The 22601-nt window shown below is 51.7% G+C and overlaps 21 non-coding genes across 21 annotated transcripts; 11 read left to right on the top strand and 10 right to left on the bottom strand.

Moving 5' to 3' along the window:
- The first annotated feature begins 48 nt into the window (after positions 1-48).
- Positions 49-122, top strand: trnan-guu (transfer RNA asparagine (anticodon GUU)). Its single transcript has one exon. It is a non-coding gene; the product is annotated as a tRNA-Asn (tRNA).
- Positions 123-897: 775 nt separating this feature from the next.
- Positions 898-970, bottom strand: trnak-cuu (transfer RNA lysine (anticodon CUU)). The gene has a single exon. It is a non-coding gene; the product is annotated as a tRNA-Lys (tRNA).
- Positions 971-1473: 503 nt separating this feature from the next.
- trnan-guu (transfer RNA asparagine (anticodon GUU)) lies at positions 1474-1547 on the top strand. The gene has a single exon. It is a non-coding gene; the product is annotated as a tRNA-Asn (tRNA).
- A 775-nt stretch (positions 1548-2322) lies between these two features.
- trnak-cuu (transfer RNA lysine (anticodon CUU)) lies at positions 2323-2395 on the bottom strand. The gene has a single exon. It is a non-coding gene; the product is annotated as a tRNA-Lys (tRNA).
- A 504-nt stretch (positions 2396-2899) lies between these two features.
- trnan-guu (transfer RNA asparagine (anticodon GUU)) lies at positions 2900-2973 on the top strand. The gene has a single exon. It is a non-coding gene; the product is annotated as a tRNA-Asn (tRNA).
- A 764-nt stretch (positions 2974-3737) lies between these two features.
- On the bottom strand, positions 3738-3810 carry trnak-cuu (transfer RNA lysine (anticodon CUU)). Its single transcript has one exon. It is a non-coding gene; the product is annotated as a tRNA-Lys (tRNA).
- Positions 3811-4313: 503 nt separating this feature from the next.
- trnan-guu (transfer RNA asparagine (anticodon GUU)) lies at positions 4314-4387 on the top strand. The gene has a single exon. It is a non-coding gene; the product is annotated as a tRNA-Asn (tRNA).
- A 775-nt stretch (positions 4388-5162) lies between these two features.
- Positions 5163-5235, bottom strand: trnak-cuu (transfer RNA lysine (anticodon CUU)). Its single transcript has one exon. It is a non-coding gene; the product is annotated as a tRNA-Lys (tRNA).
- Positions 5236-5738: 503 nt separating this feature from the next.
- trnan-guu (transfer RNA asparagine (anticodon GUU)) lies at positions 5739-5812 on the top strand. Its single transcript has one exon. It is a non-coding gene; the product is annotated as a tRNA-Asn (tRNA).
- A 775-nt stretch (positions 5813-6587) lies between these two features.
- trnak-cuu (transfer RNA lysine (anticodon CUU)) lies at positions 6588-6660 on the bottom strand. The gene has a single exon. It is a non-coding gene; the product is annotated as a tRNA-Lys (tRNA).
- A 506-nt stretch (positions 6661-7166) lies between these two features.
- trnan-guu (transfer RNA asparagine (anticodon GUU)) lies at positions 7167-7240 on the top strand. The gene has a single exon. It is a non-coding gene; the product is annotated as a tRNA-Asn (tRNA).
- Positions 7241-8005: 765 nt separating this feature from the next.
- Positions 8006-8078, bottom strand: trnak-cuu (transfer RNA lysine (anticodon CUU)). The gene has a single exon. It is a non-coding gene; the product is annotated as a tRNA-Lys (tRNA).
- Positions 8079-8581: 503 nt separating this feature from the next.
- On the top strand, positions 8582-8655 carry trnan-guu (transfer RNA asparagine (anticodon GUU)). Its single transcript has one exon. It is a non-coding gene; the product is annotated as a tRNA-Asn (tRNA).
- Positions 8656-9430: 775 nt separating this feature from the next.
- Positions 9431-9503, bottom strand: trnak-cuu (transfer RNA lysine (anticodon CUU)). The gene has a single exon. It is a non-coding gene; the product is annotated as a tRNA-Lys (tRNA).
- A 503-nt stretch (positions 9504-10006) lies between these two features.
- On the top strand, positions 10007-10080 carry trnan-guu (transfer RNA asparagine (anticodon GUU)). The gene has a single exon. It is a non-coding gene; the product is annotated as a tRNA-Asn (tRNA).
- A 775-nt stretch (positions 10081-10855) lies between these two features.
- Positions 10856-10928, bottom strand: trnak-cuu (transfer RNA lysine (anticodon CUU)). Its single transcript has one exon. It is a non-coding gene; the product is annotated as a tRNA-Lys (tRNA).
- Positions 10929-11431: 503 nt separating this feature from the next.
- trnan-guu (transfer RNA asparagine (anticodon GUU)) lies at positions 11432-11505 on the top strand. Its single transcript has one exon. It is a non-coding gene; the product is annotated as a tRNA-Asn (tRNA).
- A 764-nt stretch (positions 11506-12269) lies between these two features.
- Positions 12270-12342, bottom strand: trnak-cuu (transfer RNA lysine (anticodon CUU)). Its single transcript has one exon. It is a non-coding gene; the product is annotated as a tRNA-Lys (tRNA).
- Positions 12343-12845: 503 nt separating this feature from the next.
- trnan-guu (transfer RNA asparagine (anticodon GUU)) lies at positions 12846-12919 on the top strand. Its single transcript has one exon. It is a non-coding gene; the product is annotated as a tRNA-Asn (tRNA).
- A 764-nt stretch (positions 12920-13683) lies between these two features.
- Positions 13684-13756, bottom strand: trnak-cuu (transfer RNA lysine (anticodon CUU)). The gene has a single exon. It is a non-coding gene; the product is annotated as a tRNA-Lys (tRNA).
- Positions 13757-14259: 503 nt separating this feature from the next.
- On the top strand, positions 14260-14333 carry trnan-guu (transfer RNA asparagine (anticodon GUU)). Its single transcript has one exon. It is a non-coding gene; the product is annotated as a tRNA-Asn (tRNA).
- Positions 14334-22601: the final 8268 nt, after the last annotated feature.

Here is a 22601-nt window from a genome sequence, read left to right as displayed (position 1 = left end):
GACCCTGAGTTTTGCGGGCTTTGGCCCCTCCCCCCCCTCAGCTGAGCAGTCTCTGTGGCGCAATCGGCTAGCGCGTTCGGCTGTTAACCGAAAGGTTGGTGGTTCGAGCCCACCCAGGGACGACGTTGCTGTCCTTTCGCCTCCATAAACATTCTTGTGGAACAGAGCTATGTGGGCGCAGCTCTGGCTCCTGCAAAAGGACTCCCCCAGTGGCGCTGGGTTCTAGCTCCAGCTCCTTGGCCCAAAGCCCCAGTTTCCTAGAAGAAAGCTCCGGACAGAATCTTCCCCACCAGGCCAAAGTTCCTGTCTGGAGGCCCAGACTCTCACAAGTCAAGCTAAGTTCTCGTGCCCCTGGTTCCAGACCTCTGTGCACATTTATCAGGGATGAGGCACCTTCTTTTGCTCTTCTTTTCCCCAGCACAAGCGCGATTCGCCGCTTGTAACTTTCAAATGAGCAGAGTCGCACTATCACCTCCAATCCATGGGTACAAAGCCCCAGTATTGCCAGGTGACTCGGTGACTTGGAGAAGCTGGAATCCCTGGGCCCAGATTTCCAGGCCTCCAGAAACAAGCTAGCCACCCACACCTGAGGCCAGTGCTCCCCCAGGGGCAAGATTCCTTCCTGGAGGCCCCGACCCTCACAAGCAAACTGCACCTAGCCAGGTAAAAGAGTTCCCTCCTGGGGGCCCTACAGACACAATGACTTAGGAAGACTGCCATTCTTCTTCTATTTCCCACCACTAGCACTTCTGAACTCTTATAACTCTTGCAGAATGCTGAACGCCAAGCACTAGGCCACCAGGGACGCGCCCGAGACCCCCATGAGGGTGGTAAGTGAGTCCAGAGCAGCTTAATGTCGTAGGCGGTGGAGCCCGGCAGCAAACAAAACAGACCTCACGCCCAACGTGGGGCTCGAACCCACGACCCTGAGATTAAGAGTCTCATGCTCTACCGACTGAGCTAGCCGGGCCCAGGGGGAGGTGACCGGGTGGGGCAAACGCCGTCGCCCACCCACACCTGCCCAACTGCACGGACCTAAGTGTGTCGCCAGACAGCGGGCAAAGTTCTGACTGTGCCGAGATTGCTGGTTAACATTGGGCTCCAGGAGCGCTGTTCCCCCCTGGCCGCAGGCTGCCCACTGGAACGCCTGGATCCGGATCTCCAGGTCCCCAGATCCAAGCAAGCTACGCTCACCTTGGGGGCAGAGCTCCACCAGTGGCAAGATTCCTTTCTGGAGGCCCACCCAAGCCAAATGAATCTTTCCAGGTAAACGTGTCCTCTGCCGGGCGGCCCGCGTGCAGACCTGCGGACACACTTACTTGGGAAGGCTGCTCTTCCTGGCCTATTTCCCATCGCTAGCACTTTTTATCTCTTGGAACTCTCGGATGAGCAGAGTCTAACTTTCTCGTCCGATCCAGCAGCCGGGACCCTGAGTTTTGCGGGCTTTGGCCCCTCCCCCCCCTCAGCTGAGCAGTCTCTGTGGCGCAATCGGCTAGCGCGTTCGGCTGTTAACCGAAAGGTTGGTGGTTCGAGCCCACCCAGGGACGACGTTGCTGTCCTTTCGCCTCCATAAATATTCTTGTGGAACAGAGCTATGTGGGCGCAGCTCTGGCTCCTGCAAAAGGACTCCCCCAGTGGCGCTGGGTTCTAGCTCCAGCTCCTTGGCCCAAAGCCCCAGTTTCCTAGAAGAAAGCTCCGGACAGAATCTTCCCCACCAGGCCAAAGTTCCTGTCTGGAGGCCCAGACTCTCACAAGTCAAGCTAAGTTCTCGTGCCCCTGGTTCCAGACCTCTGTGCACATTTATCAGGGATGAGGCACCTTCTTTTGCTCTTCTTTTCCCCAGCACAAGCGCGATTCGCCGCTTGTAACTTTCAAATGAGCAGAGTCGCACTATCACCTCCAATCCATGGGTACAAAGCCCCAGTATTGCCAGGTGACTCGGTGACTTGGAGAAGCTGGAATCCCTGGGCCCAGATTTCCAGGCCTCCAGAAACAAGCTAGCCACCCACACCTGAGGCCAGTGCTCCCCCAGGGGCAAGATTCCTTCCTGGAGGCCCCGACCCTCACAAGCAAACTGCACCTAGCCAGGTAAAAGAGTTCCCTCCTGGGGGCCCTACAGACACAATGACTTAGGAAGACTGCCATTCTTCTTCTATTTCCCACCACTAGCACTTCTGAACTCTTATAACTCTTGCAGAATGCTGAACGCCAAGCACTAGGCCACCAGGGACGCGCCCGAGACCCCCATGAGGGTGGTAAGTGAGTCCAGAGCAGCTTAATGTCGTAGGCGGTGGAGCCCGGCAGCAAACAAAACAGACCTCACGCCCAACGTGGGGCTCGAACCCACGACCCTGAGATTAAGAGTCTCATGCTCTACCGACTGAGCTAGCCGGGCCCAGGGGGAGGTGACCGGGTGGGGCAAACGCCGTCGCCCACCCACACCTGCCCAACTGCACGGACCTAAGTGTGTCGCCAGACAGCGGGCAAAGTTCTGACTGTGCCGAGATTGCTGGTTAACATTGGGCTCCAGGAGCGCTGTTCCCCCCTGGCCGCAGGCTGCCCACTGGAACGCCTGGATCCGGATCTCCAGGTCCCCAGATCCAAGCAAGCTACGCTCACCTTGGGGGCAGAGCTCCACCAGTGGCAAGATTCCTTTCTGGAGGCCCACCCAAGCCAAATGAATCTTTCCAGGTAAACGTGTCCTCTGCCGGGCGGCCCGCGTGCAGACCTGCGGACACACTTACTTGGGAAGGCTGCTCTTCCTGGCCTATTTCCCATCGCTAGCACTTTTTATCTCTTGGAACTCTTGGATGAGCAGAGTCTAACTTTCTCGTCCGATCCAGCAGCCGGGACCCTGAGTTTTGCGGGCTTTGGCCCCTCCCCCCCCCTCAGCTGAGCAGTCTCTGTGGCGCAATCGGCTAGCGCGTTCGGCTGTTAACCGAAAGGTTGGTGGTTCGAGCCCACCCAGGGACGACGTTGCTGTCCTTTCGCCTCCATAAATATTCTTGTGGAACAGAGCTATGTGGGCGCAGCTCTGGCTCCTGCAAAAGGACTCCCCCAGTGGCGCTGGGTTCTAGCTCCAGCTCCTTGGCCCAAAGCCCCAGTTTCCTAGAAGAAAGCTCCGGACAGAATCTTCCCCACCAGGCCAAAGTTCCTGTCTGGAGGCCCAGACTCTCACAAGTCAAGCTAAGTTCTCGTGCCCCTGGTTCCAGACCTCTGTGCACATTTATCAGGGATGAGGCACCTTCTTTTCCCCAGCACAAGCGCGATTCGCCGCTTGTAACTTTCAAATGAGCAGAGTCGCACTATCACCTCCAATCCATGGGTACAAAGCCCCAGTATTGCCAGGTGACTCGGTGACTTGGAGAAGCTGGAATCCCTGGGCCCAGATTTCCAGGCCTCCAGAAACAAGCTAGCCACCCACACCTGAGGCCAGTGCTCCCCCAGGGGCAAGATTCCTTCCTGGAGGCCCCGACCCTCACAAGCAAACTGCACCTAGCCAGGTAAAAGAGTTCCCTCCTGGGGGCCCTACAGACACAATGACTTAGGAAGACTGCCATTCTTCTTCTATTTCCCACCACTAGCACTTCTGAACTCTTATAACTCTTGCAGAATGCTGAACGCCAAGCACTAGGCCACCAGGGACGCGCCCGAGACCCCCATGAGGGTGGTAAGTGAGTCCAGAGCAGCTTAATGTCGTAGGCGGTGGAGCCCGGCAGCAAACAAAACAGACCTCACGCCCAACGTGGGGCTCGAACCCACGACCCTGAGATTAAGAGTCTCATGCTCTACCGACTGAGCTAGCCGGGCCCAGGGGGAGGTGACCGGGTGGGGCAAACGCCGTCGCCCACCCACACCTGCCCAACTGCACGGACCTAAGTGTGTCGCCAGACAGCGGGCAAAGTTCTGACTGTGCCGAGATTGCTGGTTAACATTGGGCTCCAGGAGCGCTGTTCCCCCCTGGCCGCAGGCTGCCCACTGGAACGCCTGGATCCGGATCTCCAGGTCCCCAGATCCAAGCAAGCTACGCTCACCTTGGGGGCAGAGCTCCACCAGTGGCAAGATTCCTTTCTGGAGGCCCACCCAAGCCAAATGAATCTTTCCAGGTAAACGTGTCCTCTGCCGGGCGGCCCGCGTGCAGACCTGCGGACACACTTACTTGGGAAGGCTGCTCTTCCTGGCCTATTTCCCATCGCTAGCACTTTTTATCTCTTGGAACTCTCGGATGAGCAGAGTCTAACTTTCTCGTCCGATCCAGCAGCCGGGACCCTGAGTTTTGCGGGCTTTGGCCCCTCCCCCCCCTCAGCTGAGCAGTCTCTGTGGCGCAATCGGCTAGCGCGTTCGGCTGTTAACCGAAAGGTTGGTGGTTCGAGCCCACCCAGGGACGACGTTGCTGTCCTTTCGCCTCCATAAATATTCTTGTGGAACAGAGCTATGTGGGCGCAGCTCTGGCTCCTGCAAAAGGACTCCCCCAGTGGCGCTGGGTTCTAGCTCCAGCTCCTTGGCCCAAAGCCCCAGTTTCCTAGAAGAAAGCTCCGGACAGAATCTTCCCCACCAGGCCAAAGTTCCTGTCTGGAGGCCCAGACTCTCACAAGTCAAGCTAAGTTCTCGTGCCCCTGGTTCCAGACCTCTGTGCACATTTATCAGGGATGAGGCACCTTCTTTTGCTCTTCTTTTCCCCAGCACAAGCGCGATTCGCCGCTTGTAACTTTCAAATGAGCAGAGTCGCACTATCACCTCCAATCCATGGGTACAAAGCCCCAGTATTGCCAGGTGACTCGGTGACTTGGAGAAGCTGGAATCCCTGGGCCCAGATTTCCAGGCCTCCAGAAACAAGCTAGCCACCCACACCTGAGGCCAGTGCTCCCCCAGGGGCAAGATTCCTTCCTGGAGGCCCCGACCCTCACAAGCAAACTGCACCTAGCCAGGTAAAAGAGTTCCCTCCTGGGGGCCCTACAGACACAATGACTTAGGAAGACTGCCATTCTTCTTCTATTTCCCACCACTAGCACTTCTGAACTCTTATAACTCTTGCAGAATGCTGAACGCCAAGCACTAGGCCACCAGGGACGCGCCCGAGACCCCCATGAGGGTGGTAAGTGAGTCCAGAGCAGCTTAATGTCGTAGGCGGTGGAGCCCGGCAGCAAACAAAACAGACCTCACGCCCAACGTGGGGCTCGAACCCACGACCCTGAGATTAAGAGTCTCATGCTCTACCGACTGAGCTAGCCGGGCCCAGGGGGAGGTGACCGGGTGGGGCAAACGCCGTCGCCCACCCACACCTGCCCAACTGCACGGACCTAAGTGTGTCGCCAGACAGCGGGCAAAGTTCTGACTGTGCCGAGATTGCTGGTTAACATTGGGCTCCAGGAGCGCTGTTCCCCCCTGGCCGCAGGCTGCCCACTGGAACGCCTGGATCCGGATCTCCAGGTCCCCAGATCCAAGCAAGCTACGCTCACCTTGGGGGCAGAGCTCCACCAGTGGCAAGATTCCTTTCTGGAGGCCCACCCAAGCCAAATGAATCTTTCCAGGTAAACGTGTCCTCTGCCGGGCGGCCCGCGTGCAGACCTGCGGACACACTTACTTGGGAAGGCTGCTCTTCCTGGCCTATTTCCCATCGCTAGCACTTTTTATCTCTTGGAACTCTTGGATGAGCAGAGTCTAACTTTCTCGTCCGATCCAGCAGCCGGGACCCTGAGTTTTGCGGGCTTTGGCCCCTCCCCCCCCTCAGCTGAGCAGTCTCTGTGGCGCAATCGGCTAGCGCGTTCGGCTGTTAACCGAAAGGTTGGTGGTTCGAGCCCACCCAGGGACGACGTTGCTGTCCTTTCGCCTCCATAAACATTCTTGTGGAACAGAGCTATGTGGGCGCAGCTCTGGCTCCTGCAAAAGGACTCCCCCAGTGGCGCTGGGTTCTAGCTCCAGCTCCTTGGCCCAAAGCCCCAGTTTCCTAGAAGAAAGCTCCGGACAGAATCTTCCCCACCAGGCCAAAGTTCCTGTCTGGAGGCCCAGACTCTCACAAGTCAAGCTAAGTTCTCGTGCCCCTGGTTCCAGACCTCTGTGCACATTTATCAGGGATGAGGCACCTTCTTTTGCTCTTCTTTTCCCCAGCACAAGCGCGATTCGCCGCTTGTAACTTTCAAATGAGCAGAGTCGCACTATCACCTCCAATCCATGGGTACAAAGCCCCAGTATTGCCAGGTGACTCGGTGACTTGGAGAAGCTGGAATCCCTGGGCCCAGATTTCCAGGCCTCCAGAAACAAGCTAGCCACCCACACCTGAGGCCAGTGCTCCCCCAGGGGCAAGATTCCTTCCTGGAGGCCCCGACCCTCACAAGCAAACTGCACCTAGCCAGGTAAAAGAGTTCCCTCCTGGGGGCCCTACAGACACAATGACTTAGGAAGACTGCCATTCTTCTTCTATTTCCCACCACTAGCACTTCTGAACTCTTATAACTCTTGCAGAATGCTGAACGCCAAGCACTAGGCCACCAGGGACGCGCCCGAGACCCCCATGAGGGTGGTAAGTGAGTCCAGAGCAGCTTAATGTCGTAGGCGGTGGAGCCCGGCAGCAAACAAAACAGACCTCACGCCCAACGTGGGGCTCGAACCCACGACCCTGAGATTAAGAGTCTCATGCTCTACCGACTGAGCTAGCCGGGCCCAGGGGGAGGTGACCGGGTGGGGCAAACGCCGTCGCCCACCCACACCTGCCCAACTGCACGGACCTAAGTGTGTCGCCAGACAGCGGGCAAAGTTCTGACTGTGCCGAGATTGCTGGTTAACATTGGGCTCCAGGAGCGCTGTTCCCCCCTGGCCGCAGGCTGCCCACTGGAACGCCTGGATCCGGATCTCCAGGTCCCCAGATCCAAGCAAGCTACGCTCACCTTGGGGGCAGAGCTCCACCAGTGGCAAGATTCCTTTCTGGAGGCCCACCCAAGCCAAATGAATCTTTCCAGGTAAACGTGTCCTCTGCCGGGCGGCCCGCGTGCAGACCTGCGGACACACTTACTTGGGAAGGCTGCTCTTCCTGGCCTATTTCCCATCGCTAGCACTTTTTATCTCTTGGAACTCTTGGATGAGCAGAGTCTAACTTTCTCGTCCGATCCAGCAGCCGGGACCCTGAGTTTTGCGGGCTTTGGCCCCTCCCCCCCCCCCTCAGCTGAGCAGTCTCTGTGGCGCAATCGGCTAGCGCGTTCGGCTGTTAACCGAAAGGTTGGTGGTTCGAGCCCACCCAGGGACGACGTTGCTGTCCTTTCGCCTCCATAAATATTCTTGTGGAACAGAGCTATGTGGGCGCAGCTCTGGCTCCTGCAAAAGGACTCCCCCAGTGGCGCTGGGTTCTAGCTCCAGCTCCTTGGCCCAAAGCCCCAGTTTCCTAGAAGAAAGCTCCGGACAGAATCTTCCCCACCAGGCCAAAGTTCCTGTCTGGAGGCCCAGACTCTCACAAGTCAAGCTAAGTTCTCGTGCCCCTGGTTCCAGACCTCTGTGCACATTTATCAGGGATGAGGCACCTTCTTTTTCCCCAGCACAAGCGCGATTCGCCGCTTGTAACTTTCAAATGAGCAGAGTCGCACTATCACCTCCAATCCATGGGTACAAAGCCCCAGTATTGCCAGGTGACTCGGTGACTTGGAGAAGCTGGAATCCCTGGGCCCAGATTTCCAGGCCTCCAGAAACAAGCTAGCCACCCACACCTGAGGCCAGTGCTCCCCCAGGGGCAAGATTCCTTCCTGGAGGCCCCGACCCTCACAAGCAAACTGCACCTAGCCAGGTAAAAGAGTTCCCTCCTGGGGGCCCTACAGACACAATGACTTAGGAAGACTGCCATTCTTCTTCTATTTCCCACCACTAGCACTTCTGAACTCTTATAACTCTTGCAGAATGCTGAACGCCAAGCACTAGGCCACCAGGGACGCGCCCGAGACCCCCATGAGGGTGGTAAGTGAGTCCAGAGCAGCTTAATGTCGTAGGCGGTGGAGCCCGGCAGCAAACAAAACAGACCTCACGCCCAACGTGGGGCTCGAACCCACGACCCTGAGATTAAGAGTCTCATGCTCTACCGACTGAGCTAGCCGGGCCCAGGGGGAGGTGACCGGGTGGGGCAAACGCCGTCGCCCACCCACACCTGCCCAACTGCACGGACCTAAGTGTGTCGCCAGACAGCGGGCAAAGTTCTGACTGTGCCGAGATTGCTGGTTAACATTGGGCTCCAGGAGCGCTGTTCCCCCCTGGCCGCAGGCTGCCCACTGGAACGCCTGGATCCGGATCTCCAGGTCCCCAGATCCAAGCAAGCTACGCTCACCTTGGGGGCAGAGCTCCACCAGTGGCAAGATTCCTTTCTGGAGGCCCACCCAAGCCAAATGAATCTTTCCAGGTAAACGTGTCCTCTGCCGGGCGGCCCGCGTGCAGACCTGCGGACACACTTACTTGGGAAGGCTGCTCTTCCTGGCCTATTTCCCATCGCTAGCACTTTTTATCTCTTGGAACTCTTGGATGAGCAGAGTCTAACTTTCTCGTCCGATCCAGCAGCCGGGACCCTGAGTTTTGCGGGCTTTGGCCCCTCCCCCCCCTCAGCTGAGCAGTCTCTGTGGCGCAATCGGCTAGCGCGTTCGGCTGTTAACCGAAAGGTTGGTGGTTCGAGCCCACCCAGGGACGACGTTGCTGTCCTTTCGCCTCCATAAATATTCTTGTGGAACAGAGCTATGTGGGCGCAGCTCTGGCTCCTGCAAAAGGACTCCCCCAGTGGCGCTGGGTTCTAGCTCCAGCTCCTTGGCCCAAAGCCCCAGTTTCCTAGAAGAAAGCTCCGGACAGAATCTTCCCCACCAGGCCAAAGTTCCTGTCTGGAGGCCCAGACTCTCACAAGTCAAGCTAAGTTCTCGTGCCCCTGGTTCCAGACCTCTGTGCACATTTATCAGGGATGAGGCACCTTCTTTTGCTCTTCTTTTCCCCAGCACAAGCGCGATTCGCCGCTTGTAACTTTCAAATGAGCAGAGTCGCACTATCACCTCCAATCCATGGGTACAAAGCCCCAGTATTGCCAGGTGACTCGGTGACTTGGAGAAGCTGGAATCCCTGGGCCCAGATTTCCAGGCCTCCAGAAACAAGCTAGCCACCCACACCTGAGGCCAGTGCTCCCCCAGGGGCAAGATTCCTTCCTGGAGGCCCCGACCCTCACAAGCAAACTGCACCTAGCCAGGTAAAAGAGTTCCCTCCTGGGGGCCCTACAGACACAATGACTTAGGAAGACTGCCATTCTTCTTCTATTTCCCACCACTAGCACTTCTGAACTCTTATAACTCTTGCAGAATGCTGAACGCCAAGCACTAGGCCACCAGGGACGCGCCCGAGACCCCCATGAGGGTGGTAAGTGAGTCCAGAGCAGCTTAATGTCGTAGGCGGTGGAGCCCGGCAGCAAACAAAACAGACCTCACGCCCAACGTGGGGCTCGAACCCACGACCCTGAGATTAAGAGTCTCATGCTCTACCGACTGAGCTAGCCGGGCCCAGGGGGAGGTGACCGGGTGGGGCAAACGCCGTCGCCCACCCACACCTGCCCAACTGCACGGACCTAAGTGTGTCGCCAGACAGCGGGCAAAGTTCTGACTGTGCCGAGATTGCTGGTTAACATTGGGCTCCAGGAGCGCTGTTCCCCCCTGGCCGCAGGCTGCCCACTGGAACGCCTGGATCCGGATCTCCAGGTCCCCAGATCCAAGCAAGCTACGCTCACCTTGGGGGCAGAGCTCCACCAGTGGCAAGATTCCTTTCTGGAGGCCCACCCAAGCCAAATGAATCTTTCCAGGTAAACGTGTCCTCTGCCGGGCGGCCCGCGTGCAGACCTGCGGACACACTTACTTGGGAAGGCTGCTCTTCCTGGCCTATTTCCCATCGCTAGCACTTTTTATCTCTTGGAACTCTTGGATGAGCAGAGTCTAACTTTCTCGTCCGATCCAGCAGCCGGGACCCTGAGTTTTGCGGGCTTTGGCCCCTCCCCCCCCTCAGCTGAGCAGTCTCTGTGGCGCAATCGGCTAGCGCGTTCGGCTGTTAACCGAAAGGTTGGTGGTTCGAGCCCACCCAGGGACGACGTTGCTGTCCTTTCGCCTCCATAAACATTCTTGTGGAACAGAGCTATGTGGGCGCAGCTCTGGCTCCTGCAAAAGGACTCCCCCAGTGGCGCTGGGTTCTAGCTCCAGCTCCTTGGCCCAAAGCCCCAGTTTCCTAGAAGAAAGCTCCGGACAGAATCTTCCCCACCAGGCCAAAGTTCCTGTCTGGAGGCCCAGACTCTCACAAGTCAAGCTAAGTTCTCGTGCCCCTGGTTCCAGACCTCTGTGCACATTTATCAGGGATGAGGCACCTTCTTTTGCTCTTCTTTTCCCCAGCACAAGCGCGATTCGCCGCTTGTAACTTTCAAATGAGCAGAGTCGCACTATCACCTCCAATCCATGGGTACAAAGCCCCAGTATTGCCAGGTGACTCGGTGACTTGGAGAAGCTGGAATCCCTGGGCCCAGATTTCCAGGCCTCCAGAAACAAGCTAGCCACCCACACCTGAGGCCAGTGCTCCCCCAGGGGCAAGATTCCTTCCTGGAGGCCCCGACCCTCACAAGCAAACTGCACCTAGCCAGGTAAAAGAGTTCCCTCCTGGGGGCCCTACAGACACAATGACTTAGGAAGACTGCCATTCTTCTTCTATTTCCCACCACTAGCACTTCTGAACTCTTATAACTCTTGCAGAATGCTGAACGCCAAGCACTAGGCCACCAGGGACGCGCCCGAGACCCCCATGAGGGTGGTAAGTGAGTCCAGAGCAGCTTAATGTCGTAGGCGGTGGAGCCCGGCAGCAAACAAAACAGACCTCACGCCCAACGTGGGGCTCGAACCCACGACCCTGAGATTAAGAGTCTCATGCTCTACCGACTGAGCTAGCCGGGCCCAGGGGGAGGTGACCGGGTGGGGCAAACGCCGTCGCCCACCCACACCTGCCCAACTGCACGGACCTAAGTGTGTCGCCAGACAGCGGGCAAAGTTCTGACTGTGCCGAGATTGCTGGTTAACATTGGGCTCCAGGAGCGCTGTTCCCCCCTGGCCGCAGGCTGCCCACTGGAACGCCTGGATCCGGATCTCCAGGTCCCCAGATCCAAGCAAGCTACGCTCACCTTGGGGGCAGAGCTCCACCAGTGGCAAGATTCCTTTCTGGAGGCCCACCCAAGCCAAATGAATCTTTCCAGGTAAACGTGTCCTCTGCCGGGCGGCCCGCGTGCAGACCTGCGGACACACTTACTTGGGAAGGCTGCTCTTCCTGGCCTATTTCCCATCGCTAGCACTTTTTATCTCTTGGAACTCTTGGATGAGCAGAGTCTAACTTTCTCGTCCGATCCAGCAGCCGGGACCCTGAGTTTTGCGGGCTTTGGCCCCTCCCCCCCCTCAGCTGAGCAGTCTCTGTGGCGCAATCGGCTAGCGCGTTCGGCTGTTAACCGAAAGGTTGGTGGTTCGAGCCCACCCAGGGACGACGTTGCTGTCCTTTCGCCTCCATAAATATTCTTGTGGAACAGAGCTATGTGGGCGCAGCTCTGGCTCCTGCAAAAGGACTCCCCCAGTGGCGCTGGGTTCTAGCTCCAGCTCCTTGGCCCAAAGCCCCAGTTTCCTAGAAGAAAGCTCCGGACAGAATCTTCCCCACCAGGCCAAAGTTCCTGTCTGGAGGCCCAGACTCTCACAAGTCAAGCTAAGTTCTCGTGCCCCTGGTTCCAGACCTCTGTGCACATTTATCAGGGATGAGGCACCTTCTTTTCCCCAGCACAAGCGCGATTCGCCGCTTGTAACTTTCAAATGAGCAGAGTCGCACTATCACCTCCAATCCATGGGTACAAAGCCCCAGTATTGCCAGGTGACTCGGTGACTTGGAGAAGCTGGAATCCCTGGGCCCAGATTTCCAGGCCTCCAGAAACAAGCTAGCCACCCACACCTGAGGCCAGTGCTCCCCCAGGGGCAAGATTCCTTCCTGGAGGCCCCGACCCTCACAAGCAAACTGCACCTAGCCAGGTAAAAGAGTTCCCTCCTGGGGGCCCTACAGACACAATGACTTAGGAAGACTGCCATTCTTCTTCTATTTCCCACCACTAGCACTTCTGAACTCTTATAACTCTTGCAGAATGCTGAACGCCAAGCACTAGGCCACCAGGGACGCGCCCGAGACCCCCATGAGGGTGGTAAGTGAGTCCAGAGCAGCTTAATGTCGTAGGCGGTGGAGCCCGGCAGCAAACAAAACAGACCTCACGCCCAACGTGGGGCTCGAACCCACGACCCTGAGATTAAGAGTCTCATGCTCTACCGACTGAGCTAGCCGGGCCCAGGGGGAGGTGACCGGGTGGGGCAAACGCCGTCGCCCACCCACACCTGCCCAACTGCACGGACCTAAGTGTGTCGCCAGACAGCGGGCAAAGTTCTGACTGTGCCGAGATTGCTGGTTAACATTGGGCTCCAGGAGCGCTGTTCCCCCCTGGCCGCAGGCTGCCCACTGGAACGCCTGGATCCGGATCTCCAGGTCCCCAGATCCAAGCAAGCTACGCTCACCTTGGGGGCAGAGCTCCACCAGTGGCAAGATTCCTTTCTGGAGGCCCACCCAAGCCAAATGAATCTTTCCAGGTAAACGTGTCCTCTGCCGGGCGGCCCGCGTGCAGACCTGCGGACACACTTACTTGGGAAGGCTGCTCTTCCTGGCCTATTTCCCATCGCTAGCACTTTTTATCTCTTGGAACTCTTGGATGAGCAGAGTCTAACTTTCTCGTCCGATCCAGCAGCCGGGACCCTGAGTTTTGCGGGCTTTGGCCCCTCCCCCCCCTCAGCTGAGCAGTCTCTGTGGCGCAATCGGCTAGCGCGTTCGGCTGTTAACCGAAAGGTTGGTGGTTCGAGCCCACCCAGGGACGACGTTGCTGTCCTTTCGCCTCCATAAATATTCTTGTGGAACAGAGCTATGTGGGCGCAGCTCTGGCTCCTGCAAAAGGACTCCCCCAGTGGCGCTGGGTTCTAGCTCCAGCTCCTTGGCCCAAAGCCCCAGTTTCCTAGAAGAAAGCTCCGGACAGAATCTTCCCCACCAGGCCAAAGTTCCTGTCTGGAGGCCCAGACTCTCACAAGTCAAGCTAAGTTCTCGTGCCCCTGGTTCCAGACCTCTGTGCACATTTATCAGGGATGAGGCACCTTCTTTTCCCCAGCACAAGCGCGATTCGCCGCTTGTAACTTTCAAATGAGCAGAGTCGCACTATCACCTCCAATCCATGGGTACAAAGCCCCAGTATTGCCAGGTGACTCGGTGACTTGGAGAAGCTGGAATCCCTGGGCCCAGATTTCCAGGCCTCCAGAAACAAGCTAGCCACCCACACCTGAGGCCAGTGCTCCCCCAGGGGCAAGATTCCTTCCTGGAGGCCCCGACCCTCACAAGCAAACTGCACCTAGCCAGGTAAAAGAGTTCCCTCCTGGGGGCCCTACAGACACAATGACTTAGGAAGACTGCCATTCTTCTTCTATTTCCCACCACTAGCACTTCTGAACTCTTATAACTCTTGCAGAATGCTGAACGCCAAGCACTAGGCCACCAGGGACGCGCCCGAGACCCCCATGAGGGCGGTAAGTGAGTCCAGAGCAGCTTAATGTCGTAGGCGGTGGAGCCCGGCAGCAAACAAAACAGACCACACGCCCAACGTGGGGCTCGAACCCACGACCCTGAGAGTAAGAGTCTCATGCTCTACCGACTGAGCTAGCCGGGCCCAGGGGGAGGTGACCGGGTGGGGCAAACGCCGTCGCCCACCCACACCTGCCCAACTGCACGGACCTAAGTGTGTCGCCAGACAGCGGGCAAAGTTCTGACTGTGCCGAGATTGCTGGTTAACATTGGGCTCCAGGAGCGCTGTTCCCCCCTGGCCGCAGGCTGCCCACTGGAACGCCTGGATCCGGATCTCCAGGTCCCCAGATCCAAGCAAGCTACGCTCACCTTGGGGGCAGAGCTCCACCAGTGGCAAGATTCCTTTCTGGAGGCCCACCCAAGCCAAATGAATCTTTCCAGGTAAACGTGTCCTCTGCCGGGCGGCCCGCGTGCAGACCTGCGGACACACTTACTTGGGAAGGCTGCTCTTCCTGGCCTATTTCCCATCGCTAGCACTTTTTATCTCTTGGAACTCTTGGATGAGCAGAGTCTAACTTTCTCGTCCGATCCAGCAGCCGGGACCCTGAGTTTTGCGGGCTTTGGCCCCTCCCCCCCCTCAGCTGAGCAGTCTCTGTGGCGCAATCGGCTAGCGCGTTCGGCTGTTAACCGAAAGGTTGGTGGTTCGAGCCCACCCAGGGACGACGTTGCTGTCCTTTCGCCTCCATAAATATTCTTGTGGAACAGAGCTATGTGGGCGCAGCTCTGGCTCCTGCAAAAGGACTCCCCCAGTGGCGCTGGGTTCTAGCTCCAGCTCCTTGGCCCAAAGCCCCAGTTTCCTAGAAGAAAGCTCCGGACAGAATCTTCCCCACCAGGCCAAAGTTCCTGTCTGGAGGCCCAGACTCTCACAAGTCAAGCTAAGTTCTCGTGCCCCTGGTTCCAGACCTCTGTGCACATTTATCAGGGATGAGGCACCTTCTTTTCCCCAGCACAAGCGCGATTCGCCGCTTGTAACTTTCAAATGAGCAGAGTCGCACTATCACCTCCAATCCATGGGTACAAAGCCCCAGTATTGCCAGGTGACTCGGTGACTTGGAGAAGCTGGAATCCCTGGGCCCAGATTTCCAGGCCTCCAGAAACAAGCTAGCCACCCACACCTGAGGCCAGTGCTCCCCCAGGGGCAAGATTCCTTCCTGGAGGCCCCGACCCTCACAAGCAAACTGCACCTAGCCAGGTAAAAGAGTTCCCTCCTGGGGGCCCTACAGACACAATGACTTAGGAAGACTGCCATTCTTCTTCTATTTCCCACCACTAGCACTTCTGAACTCTTATAACTCTTGCAGAATGCTGAACGCCAAGCACTAGGCCACCAGGGACGCGCCCGAGACCCCCATGAGGGTGGTAAGTGAGTCCAGAGCAGCTTAATGTCGTAGGCGGTGGAGCACTGCAGCACTGCAGTTAACCGAAAGGTTGGTGGTTCGAACCCACCCAGGGACGACGTTGCTGTCCTTTCGTCTCCATAAATATTCCTTTCTGCAGGCCCCCACCCTCACAAGGAAACTGCATATCCCTGCACAATTCCTGTGGTGTTATTGTGTAGTATGTCAGCTTATTTTCTATTCTTTTTTCTTATCACCTGTTTCAGATATTAGCCTTTTATCAGGGATCAATTTTTGCCCATGATCTGATTTCCAGAGGCGTTTTTTTCCTTTTTGACAGCATTTATATTCCCATCTCATAAAAAGACAGTACACACAATGTATGATTGCACTGTCCAATTATCCCAAACCTTTTGATTAAATCAACCCATTGAATTACTCACTCTTCACAACCATGGCTGTTTGACATAAAACCAACATCAAATGTGAAAGTAAGTGAACAATGTACAAGATATCCTCATACAATAATGACTGCTCTACTAAAATACATTTTAAGTAGTTGGCAGCTAGGCAAGAACATACAAAGGATAACCTATCCCTCTACTGTCTACCCATGCACAGCTCAGTGTGTGTGCAGTGTTCTCTCCTTCTGCTACAACAGAATTGAATCTCGGTTTCTTAATTAAAAGTCAAAATGTGTGTAAGTGTTGAGCTTTCTTCTGACAATGCAAAACAACACAAAAGCTAGTTTAAAATAGTCTCAGCTAAACATGCCTTAAGGAAAGAGTGAATTTTAGTACCCAAATGCATACTGACTCTGCTGAAATATTTAGAAAACTGGAACCATTGCCCTGAGTGGTTAGCTAAAATACTCAGCAGCAGTGAGCCATGACTGGGAAATTTGGCCTGCTTGCTTCCAGCGACTTCCATGTTCGGAATTTGAACTCTTTGCTCTCATCCCCTGCCAGATGCCCCCTCATATCTGGGTTACCCCACTGCCCTTTCATTTTTACATCTACAGCTGAATCTGAATTTCCACTGAAGCAAGGAAACAGAAATGCAAAACACACTTCCAAAATATTTTTGAAAGACTCTCACGATACAGTGAACTTCTCATGCAGTGAACCTTAATCACACATGCAGACATTATGTTTTGCATGCCCCGACATGCACTTTTGGGTTCTGGTAACTACACTGCACTTGTCCAGACAGAAAGGTGTTTCCTGACAAAGCCTGTCAATTAGTAAAGAAATTTTGGCCGCGTGCAATGTTATCGAAAGATTTAAACAAAGTGTGCTCCTGCTAATATTTACAAAAAGGAGAACACTAAGCAACAAATAACAATTTGACAATTCCTGTCATTTTCAGATACTTCCTCTCATGTTCTGTCTTTCACATTTGCGTTTCTGTTAAGACCACTCTTGATATGGCTGCTCATGTGCATAGAGAAAGGGAGAAGGAGAGAGAGAAAGGGAGAGGGAGAATTAACAAAGCATGGTGGCTGACTATGTTATGTCTTGCTACAGAGTTGCTGGCATATTCATATGAACACATAAACACACAACACTAAACACATAAAAACTCTTTCATATCATGCACCCTGGTGCAGCACCCTTAACACCAAACTATGAGTAAATCATCACAGTTGGTTATGAGTAGAATTTCGGAGAAAATCCTGCCACACTTACAGTAAGTAAATCTTCCATTAGGAACTACTGATTACCCATGCTGGCACATGAACAAGTCAATACTGCTTTTATCATGTATTTCTTTTTTTTTATCATGATAATGTATTAGGTGCATTATTAATTAACTAATTAATTAAAGTTGTATTTATAGGAAGGAGCTAAAGTGAAGTCACCATCCTCTATAAGCACAGTCATCAGGGGATGCCTTTTATTACTGACCTTATACTGAATGTGTATTGTAAGAACTGGCTAACTATTTCAACTGTCAAGAGCCCTGTAAGTCCCTACATTATGACTATACATAATACATGTTATACTTATTTAAGGGTGAGTACTGTGACTTGGCAGAAAAGAAAAGAAAAGAAAAGAAAAGAAAAGAAAAGAAAAGAAAAGAAAAGAAAAGAAAAGAAAAGAAAAGAAAGCTGGCCAGACCAGGAATGCAACCACAGCCACTGAGGAACTGGAGCATTGTAATTGGTACTGATTTTTTTTTTTCTAGGGATGTTTGGGGGGTGAATATGAAAGCTCTGTTTCTAGTGCTCTGTGGCTAAACACCCCGGCACCACGACTGGGGAAAGACAATGGTTGTCTGAGTTTCACCCTGCCATGCCTGTCTGAACCAACAATGAGGGAGACGAGCTGGTGCCAGCCTCATGCAGGGAGAGAAGAGAGACAGTGACCGTCGGAGAACATGGAGCATAGGAGCCCAAGTTTTCTTTGTTTGCAGTGATCCTCACAAATATCCCCTAGGTATTCATGAGTGGCCTTGGTCTGGAAAGTGGAGAATCAATAAAAAAAATGGTTTAACAATAAATGGGAGTTTGAAAGTAGATATTCAATATCGCTCTATGGATGGTGCGACTAATATTGCATATTCCAGATGACACAGAGTGTTAAAAATGCTTCTTAAACACTTCTAATACTCCTTGCTCTCAGCTTCAAGAGTTTCTGTGGCTCAAATGTCACCAAGTTAAACATTTTCAAATGCTTTCCCTTAACAATGTGGTTGAAGTTGAACTGAGGTCAAATGATTTCACAAACTGTATGGTTTCATTCTAGGAATAAAGAATGAAACACACAAATATGCAAATACACAGCCAGAGCAGGGAAACAGAGGGCAAAAGTTGCAGGAATTGTGCAAATTTCTGTTAAGCGTTTCCCAAAAGCTTTCCACAGACATTCAGTAGTCAACAAAAAGTCAACAGGATTAACGGTTTCAATAAAGTTGTCTTATTTCCCTGGTGAGGGACAAATTTACCCAAAACATCTGAGAAATTTGTAAAAACCCTTCCATGTTTTAGCTTACATTAACTCTATGGACATGCTATACTGTGTATTTAGAATAAGCAGCTCTAGGAGGGGTTGAAGAACTCCAGCAGAAGTCAAAAGCCAGCAACAAGGGAAAAAAAGATGGAGTTCACTGAGTTTACAGGGATTGGAGAGAGTTAATAGAGCATCAGAGCAGTAATTCATGGGAAACTGAACTAAAGTAAAGTGTCACTGGTTAAGTGTCATTAAGATATGATAGATTAGGGAATCTGGACTAAACGGTGGAGTGTCATTAACAGGACAGTTAGTTAAGCAAATAATCCCACAAGCATGCCTCTACTTTCTGATCTGGGCTGTCTGTCATACACACTTTTGCTCCCATACCTTCTACTTACAGTTTGAGACACTGGCAGGCTGCAATACAGCATTTGTCAAACCAGGTCAGGAGCTAAGGGGAGTGTAAGACTGACCAACATTAAAGCAGCTATCACTGGGAAAACAGTGGAAGATGCTGTTGGATCTTGGTGACCAGATCCAAGACCAAAGGGAGATAAGCAGCTTGTCTGTCGGACGAGGTACTGTGTGGCTGGAGGAAACCAAGAGTGTTTGTGAACTTTGTAAACTTACCAGAACTCACTAGAACTTTCTAACATGTGAGAATGCTCTGACTGAACCCCGACCACTCTGACAAAAAACCACACCCTCTTCATCAGAGCTGAAATGGCCGAGTGATGCCATCTGTCAAAGTGACAGTTATGAATATGAAATGAACTGTTTCACAATTCACTTAAAAGAACACGAAATTAGTTTAATTTCAAGAACACTACTGTCACGCCCTGGGCCCTTTGTCTCCTGTGTCCTCTTTTTTTCGTTTGTTCTCCCTCTAGTGTTGGGTCTGGGTTCTGTTTTCAATGTTTTCTCTTGTCCCCCCCCCCGCCCCTTCTGTCAGTTTTTGGTTCAGCCCTGTTTAGTCTTTGTTCAGTCATTGTTCTCACCTGTGTTTAGTTTGTTATACCTTGTTTAGCCTTGTTTAGTTTGATATAAGTACTCCTTGGTTTCCCCTGTTTCTTTGTGCTGGCATTGTTTGGAGTTTTCTTCCATGTCACATTTATTTTCTTGGTCTGCCATGATTCTGTTCTGGAGCTCTGTAAGTCTTTGAAATTCTTGTCTACTTTAAATAAAGAGAAAACTGATCTGCATGTGCATCCAGCCTCTTTCTAGAGACGTGACAACTACATGTAAAAACATCCTAAAAAGCTGCTTCTTTTGCTACTGGCCAGAAAAGCCTAAAGACCACAAAGGCCTCATACAACAGGAGAGAGGTTGACAGATCATTTACAGTTGGAGTGGAGCAGAAGCGATCTCAAATACAGAGACTATGTGAGCACACCAACAATACACCACCTCTTCTGAGATGTAGGAGTTACTGGCCCAACACTGATAAATCAGCAAAGGAGCTGTTGGAGGAGACAGAGAAAAGGAGCTTCTGTCTACAGCTGAGAGCTGAGATATTTAGATAAGGCATGGGGATCAAAGAACCCCAATACTTGATTTTCATAGGATTTTTTTTTCAGTTTCACCCAGTCAGGTTTCACTACAAAACTAGAATCAGTTCACCCACTTCAGGGAGGAGAGATCACATTCACCTTAGAGGCTGGTCATTTTCTACAAGTGAATTTAAAAGGGAAAGGAAAAATAAAGAGACTTTACAGCAAACTGAAGCTGGCCTTCCAGTTGGAATGCAACTGCATTACCATACATGCTGCTGAAACTCTTTTATTGAGGTGACCTTGCAGCTAAGATACCTTGGATAAAGTATATGCAAATTCTTCTCCTCCAGGAGCTATGCAACTATCCTTAACTGAAACTCAAAGATTTTTCCCTAGTCATTTGTACATGACTCCATTTCAAGCTTTCACAGATACACATGCTAAGGAGGGCAGGAATATTTGAGAGACAGACTGTGGTTGATAAAGTAAGGGGAAAAAAAAGATTAAAACTGAAAAGTTAACAAGTGAACACCTTTTTTAAAAAATGGTTGACTATGCTAATGCCTCCCTTTTTCCCCCTAATCAAAACCACCCATTTGATGTGGTGAAGTAAGATATGTCTTTTGTATTTCACAAAACTTTGTTTAAATAAACTAAATTTATTCTCAAAGACTCGTGTAGAGGTGGCTTATCTAGGGGGTTACATCAGAGTCCTGATAATACAGCCCTTTTGACAGTCAGGTTAAAGAACTGTTCTTACAATATCTCAGTTAGATTTGTATCAGAGGCTGCAGGATCTATTATTCAAAGATACTAACTCAAAAGTGTATGTGTTGCTTACCTTTCTATCTCAGTTTCATTCACAAGAGCAATGCAAACAATTCTCAAACAAATCCCCCAGGAAAAAAAAATCACTCTGACATGCATTAGGAAGACTCAAAAAAGCTTTACACCATGCTCTTACACTGATCCCTTTTTTCTTTTTCTCTTTTTGTTTCCTCCTCATCCCTTCTCAGCTTTGCTCCCTTTCCTGTTCATTAAGGCTGTTCTGTCAGTCTTGGGAAAGCAGGCTGTGTAATCTTTAAACTATGCTGTTGGGCTTGTCGGGGCTTTTAGTTGTACAGTGTTTCTCTTGGCAACATCCACCAGCAAGTAAGGATCTCTGTCTGGTGATGCACTAATAAAGTCCAAGCACGGGGGGAGCAAAACGTCTGAAAAGCAGTTAGCGCAGATGCAAGTTCTCAAAAAAGTCTTCTGGAGGACCTCTCATTAAGAGAAAGTATTGAAGCTCACAGTACAAAGGGTAATTTAGCCCAGTGGATGTCTGAGAGGCTCTGAAGATTGTCATTGGGCTGCTGACACTTTGTTTTAAATTGATTTAGAGGGGAGGTTCACTCATTTACACTTTTGGGCCATTTCTGGCTTTTAGCTGCACTTTGGTTTGTTGCGTAGACATTTTTTTGTTTTGTTTTGGTCTTGGTTTTTTTGGTCAATAACATGCAGTTTTGTTGTTTATTTATGTGTTCATTTTCCCCAAAGAGACCTAAAATGCACTCAAAGATTTACCAGTTCCATTAACAGATGTTGATGTCTCAGCATTCAACATGTAATTTCCAAAAAAAAAAAAAAGCCAAATGTCCGACATTTTGGAAAAGAATGACTTGCGTATAGTGTTTAATCTGCTCATGACTGAACACTTCTAATTTTGTATTTGCCATAAGTAGAATTAGAGTCTACTGAATCAGTCTTTACTGAACATCACTGCAGAAGTAAACAAAGAATCTGGCATAGTGCAAAGCCCCATCATTCTTACAGGACAAGGAAGAGCACATCATACATACATATAATTACTGCATTGGAATACATCGATAAAGTATATTAGATTGAATGTAACATTTAACTGGGAATCTGCGGGAAGCTATGGGGGGAGGGGAGGAGGAGGGCTTCTGTGGAAAGAAGTTGATAAGAAGACATCATACACTTGCATAATTGGTGGATGGTGATGCACCTACAAAGTATATTGGATTGGATGTAATATTTAATTGGATTTCTGTAGGAGGGCGTGAGGGGGCGGAGTGAATGCAAAGCAGGGGGAAGATCATGAGTTAATGAGCATTTTTGGATCTAAAAACTGTTTAAAGTACTAACCAACACCCAGCTATGAATTATTAAGGGTCTAGAAGCAAACATTTGTGAATTTGTCCTGTAATATCAAGAAATCCCACAGAAAATATGTCTGTTTTATTGAAACAACTGTTTTAGAGCCTTTCTAAGTGCTTTTTAAGCATTAAACAAGTACTTCTAAAGCTAGATGTGTTGTGTGTTGTTGAGCCATAGTCTAAATGCTGCAGTCTGGATCAGTGTATACGGTAGAGTGGATCAGCTGTTGTGTAGATTACACCCACACAGTCATCCACTCAGACAAAGTGCTGTAGCTTATGGCCGATGAGGAAGCATGCAACAGTGTAATAAAGTTTGAGACATTAATACGTCACAGAAAAACTCCTTTAAAGAGGACAAAATAGTTCAATAGGAATTGAACGCCTGCTTACAATCTGATTTGCTTTGCATGGAACGATGGGAAGGGTACAGGATAAAATAGCACGTTCACCATAAACAGTCTGCATAAAGATATCTACGTGAAACAGTGAATCTAGTGAATCTGGTGAATCTATGTTACCTTCAGTCTGTATCTATTGTCACAGCCTGAGATCAAACATTTGACACATTTAGCATGTATACTTGATCCTGTTGATTGAATCTCGTATTGATTATAAAATCTTACTATTAACCTATAGAGCACTAAATTGTCTTGCGCCACAGTACCTGCGCAAACTCCTCGTCTTTTAAGATCCACCACACCTACTTAGATCAAAAGGTGCAGGCTGTTTGTTGGTACCTCGAGTTGTGATGGCTACAGCAGGGGGCAGAGCCTTCTCGTACAGAGCCCCACAGTTATGGAACCAATTAATATTCGAGACTCAGACACAGTCTCTATGTTTAAGTCAAGGCTGAAAACTTACCTGTTTAGCCAAGCCTTTTGCTAACAGCTCTTTACTAGGCAAAGGAGCGGATCTGGAGCATTCTCGGGCATAGAATGTTTGGTGAACTGGGATGTTTGGATGCTGTCGCCCCCCCACTCTAAC

Source organism: Chanos chanos, chromosome 9 (genome assembly GCF_902362185.1).
Source record: "Chanos chanos chromosome 9, fChaCha1.1, whole genome shotgun sequence".
NCBI lineage: Eukaryota > Metazoa > Chordata > Actinopteri > Gonorynchiformes > Chanidae > Chanos > Chanos chanos.
Note: the sequence above shows the minus strand (reverse complement) of the source record. Positions and strands in the feature narration are given on the sequence as shown.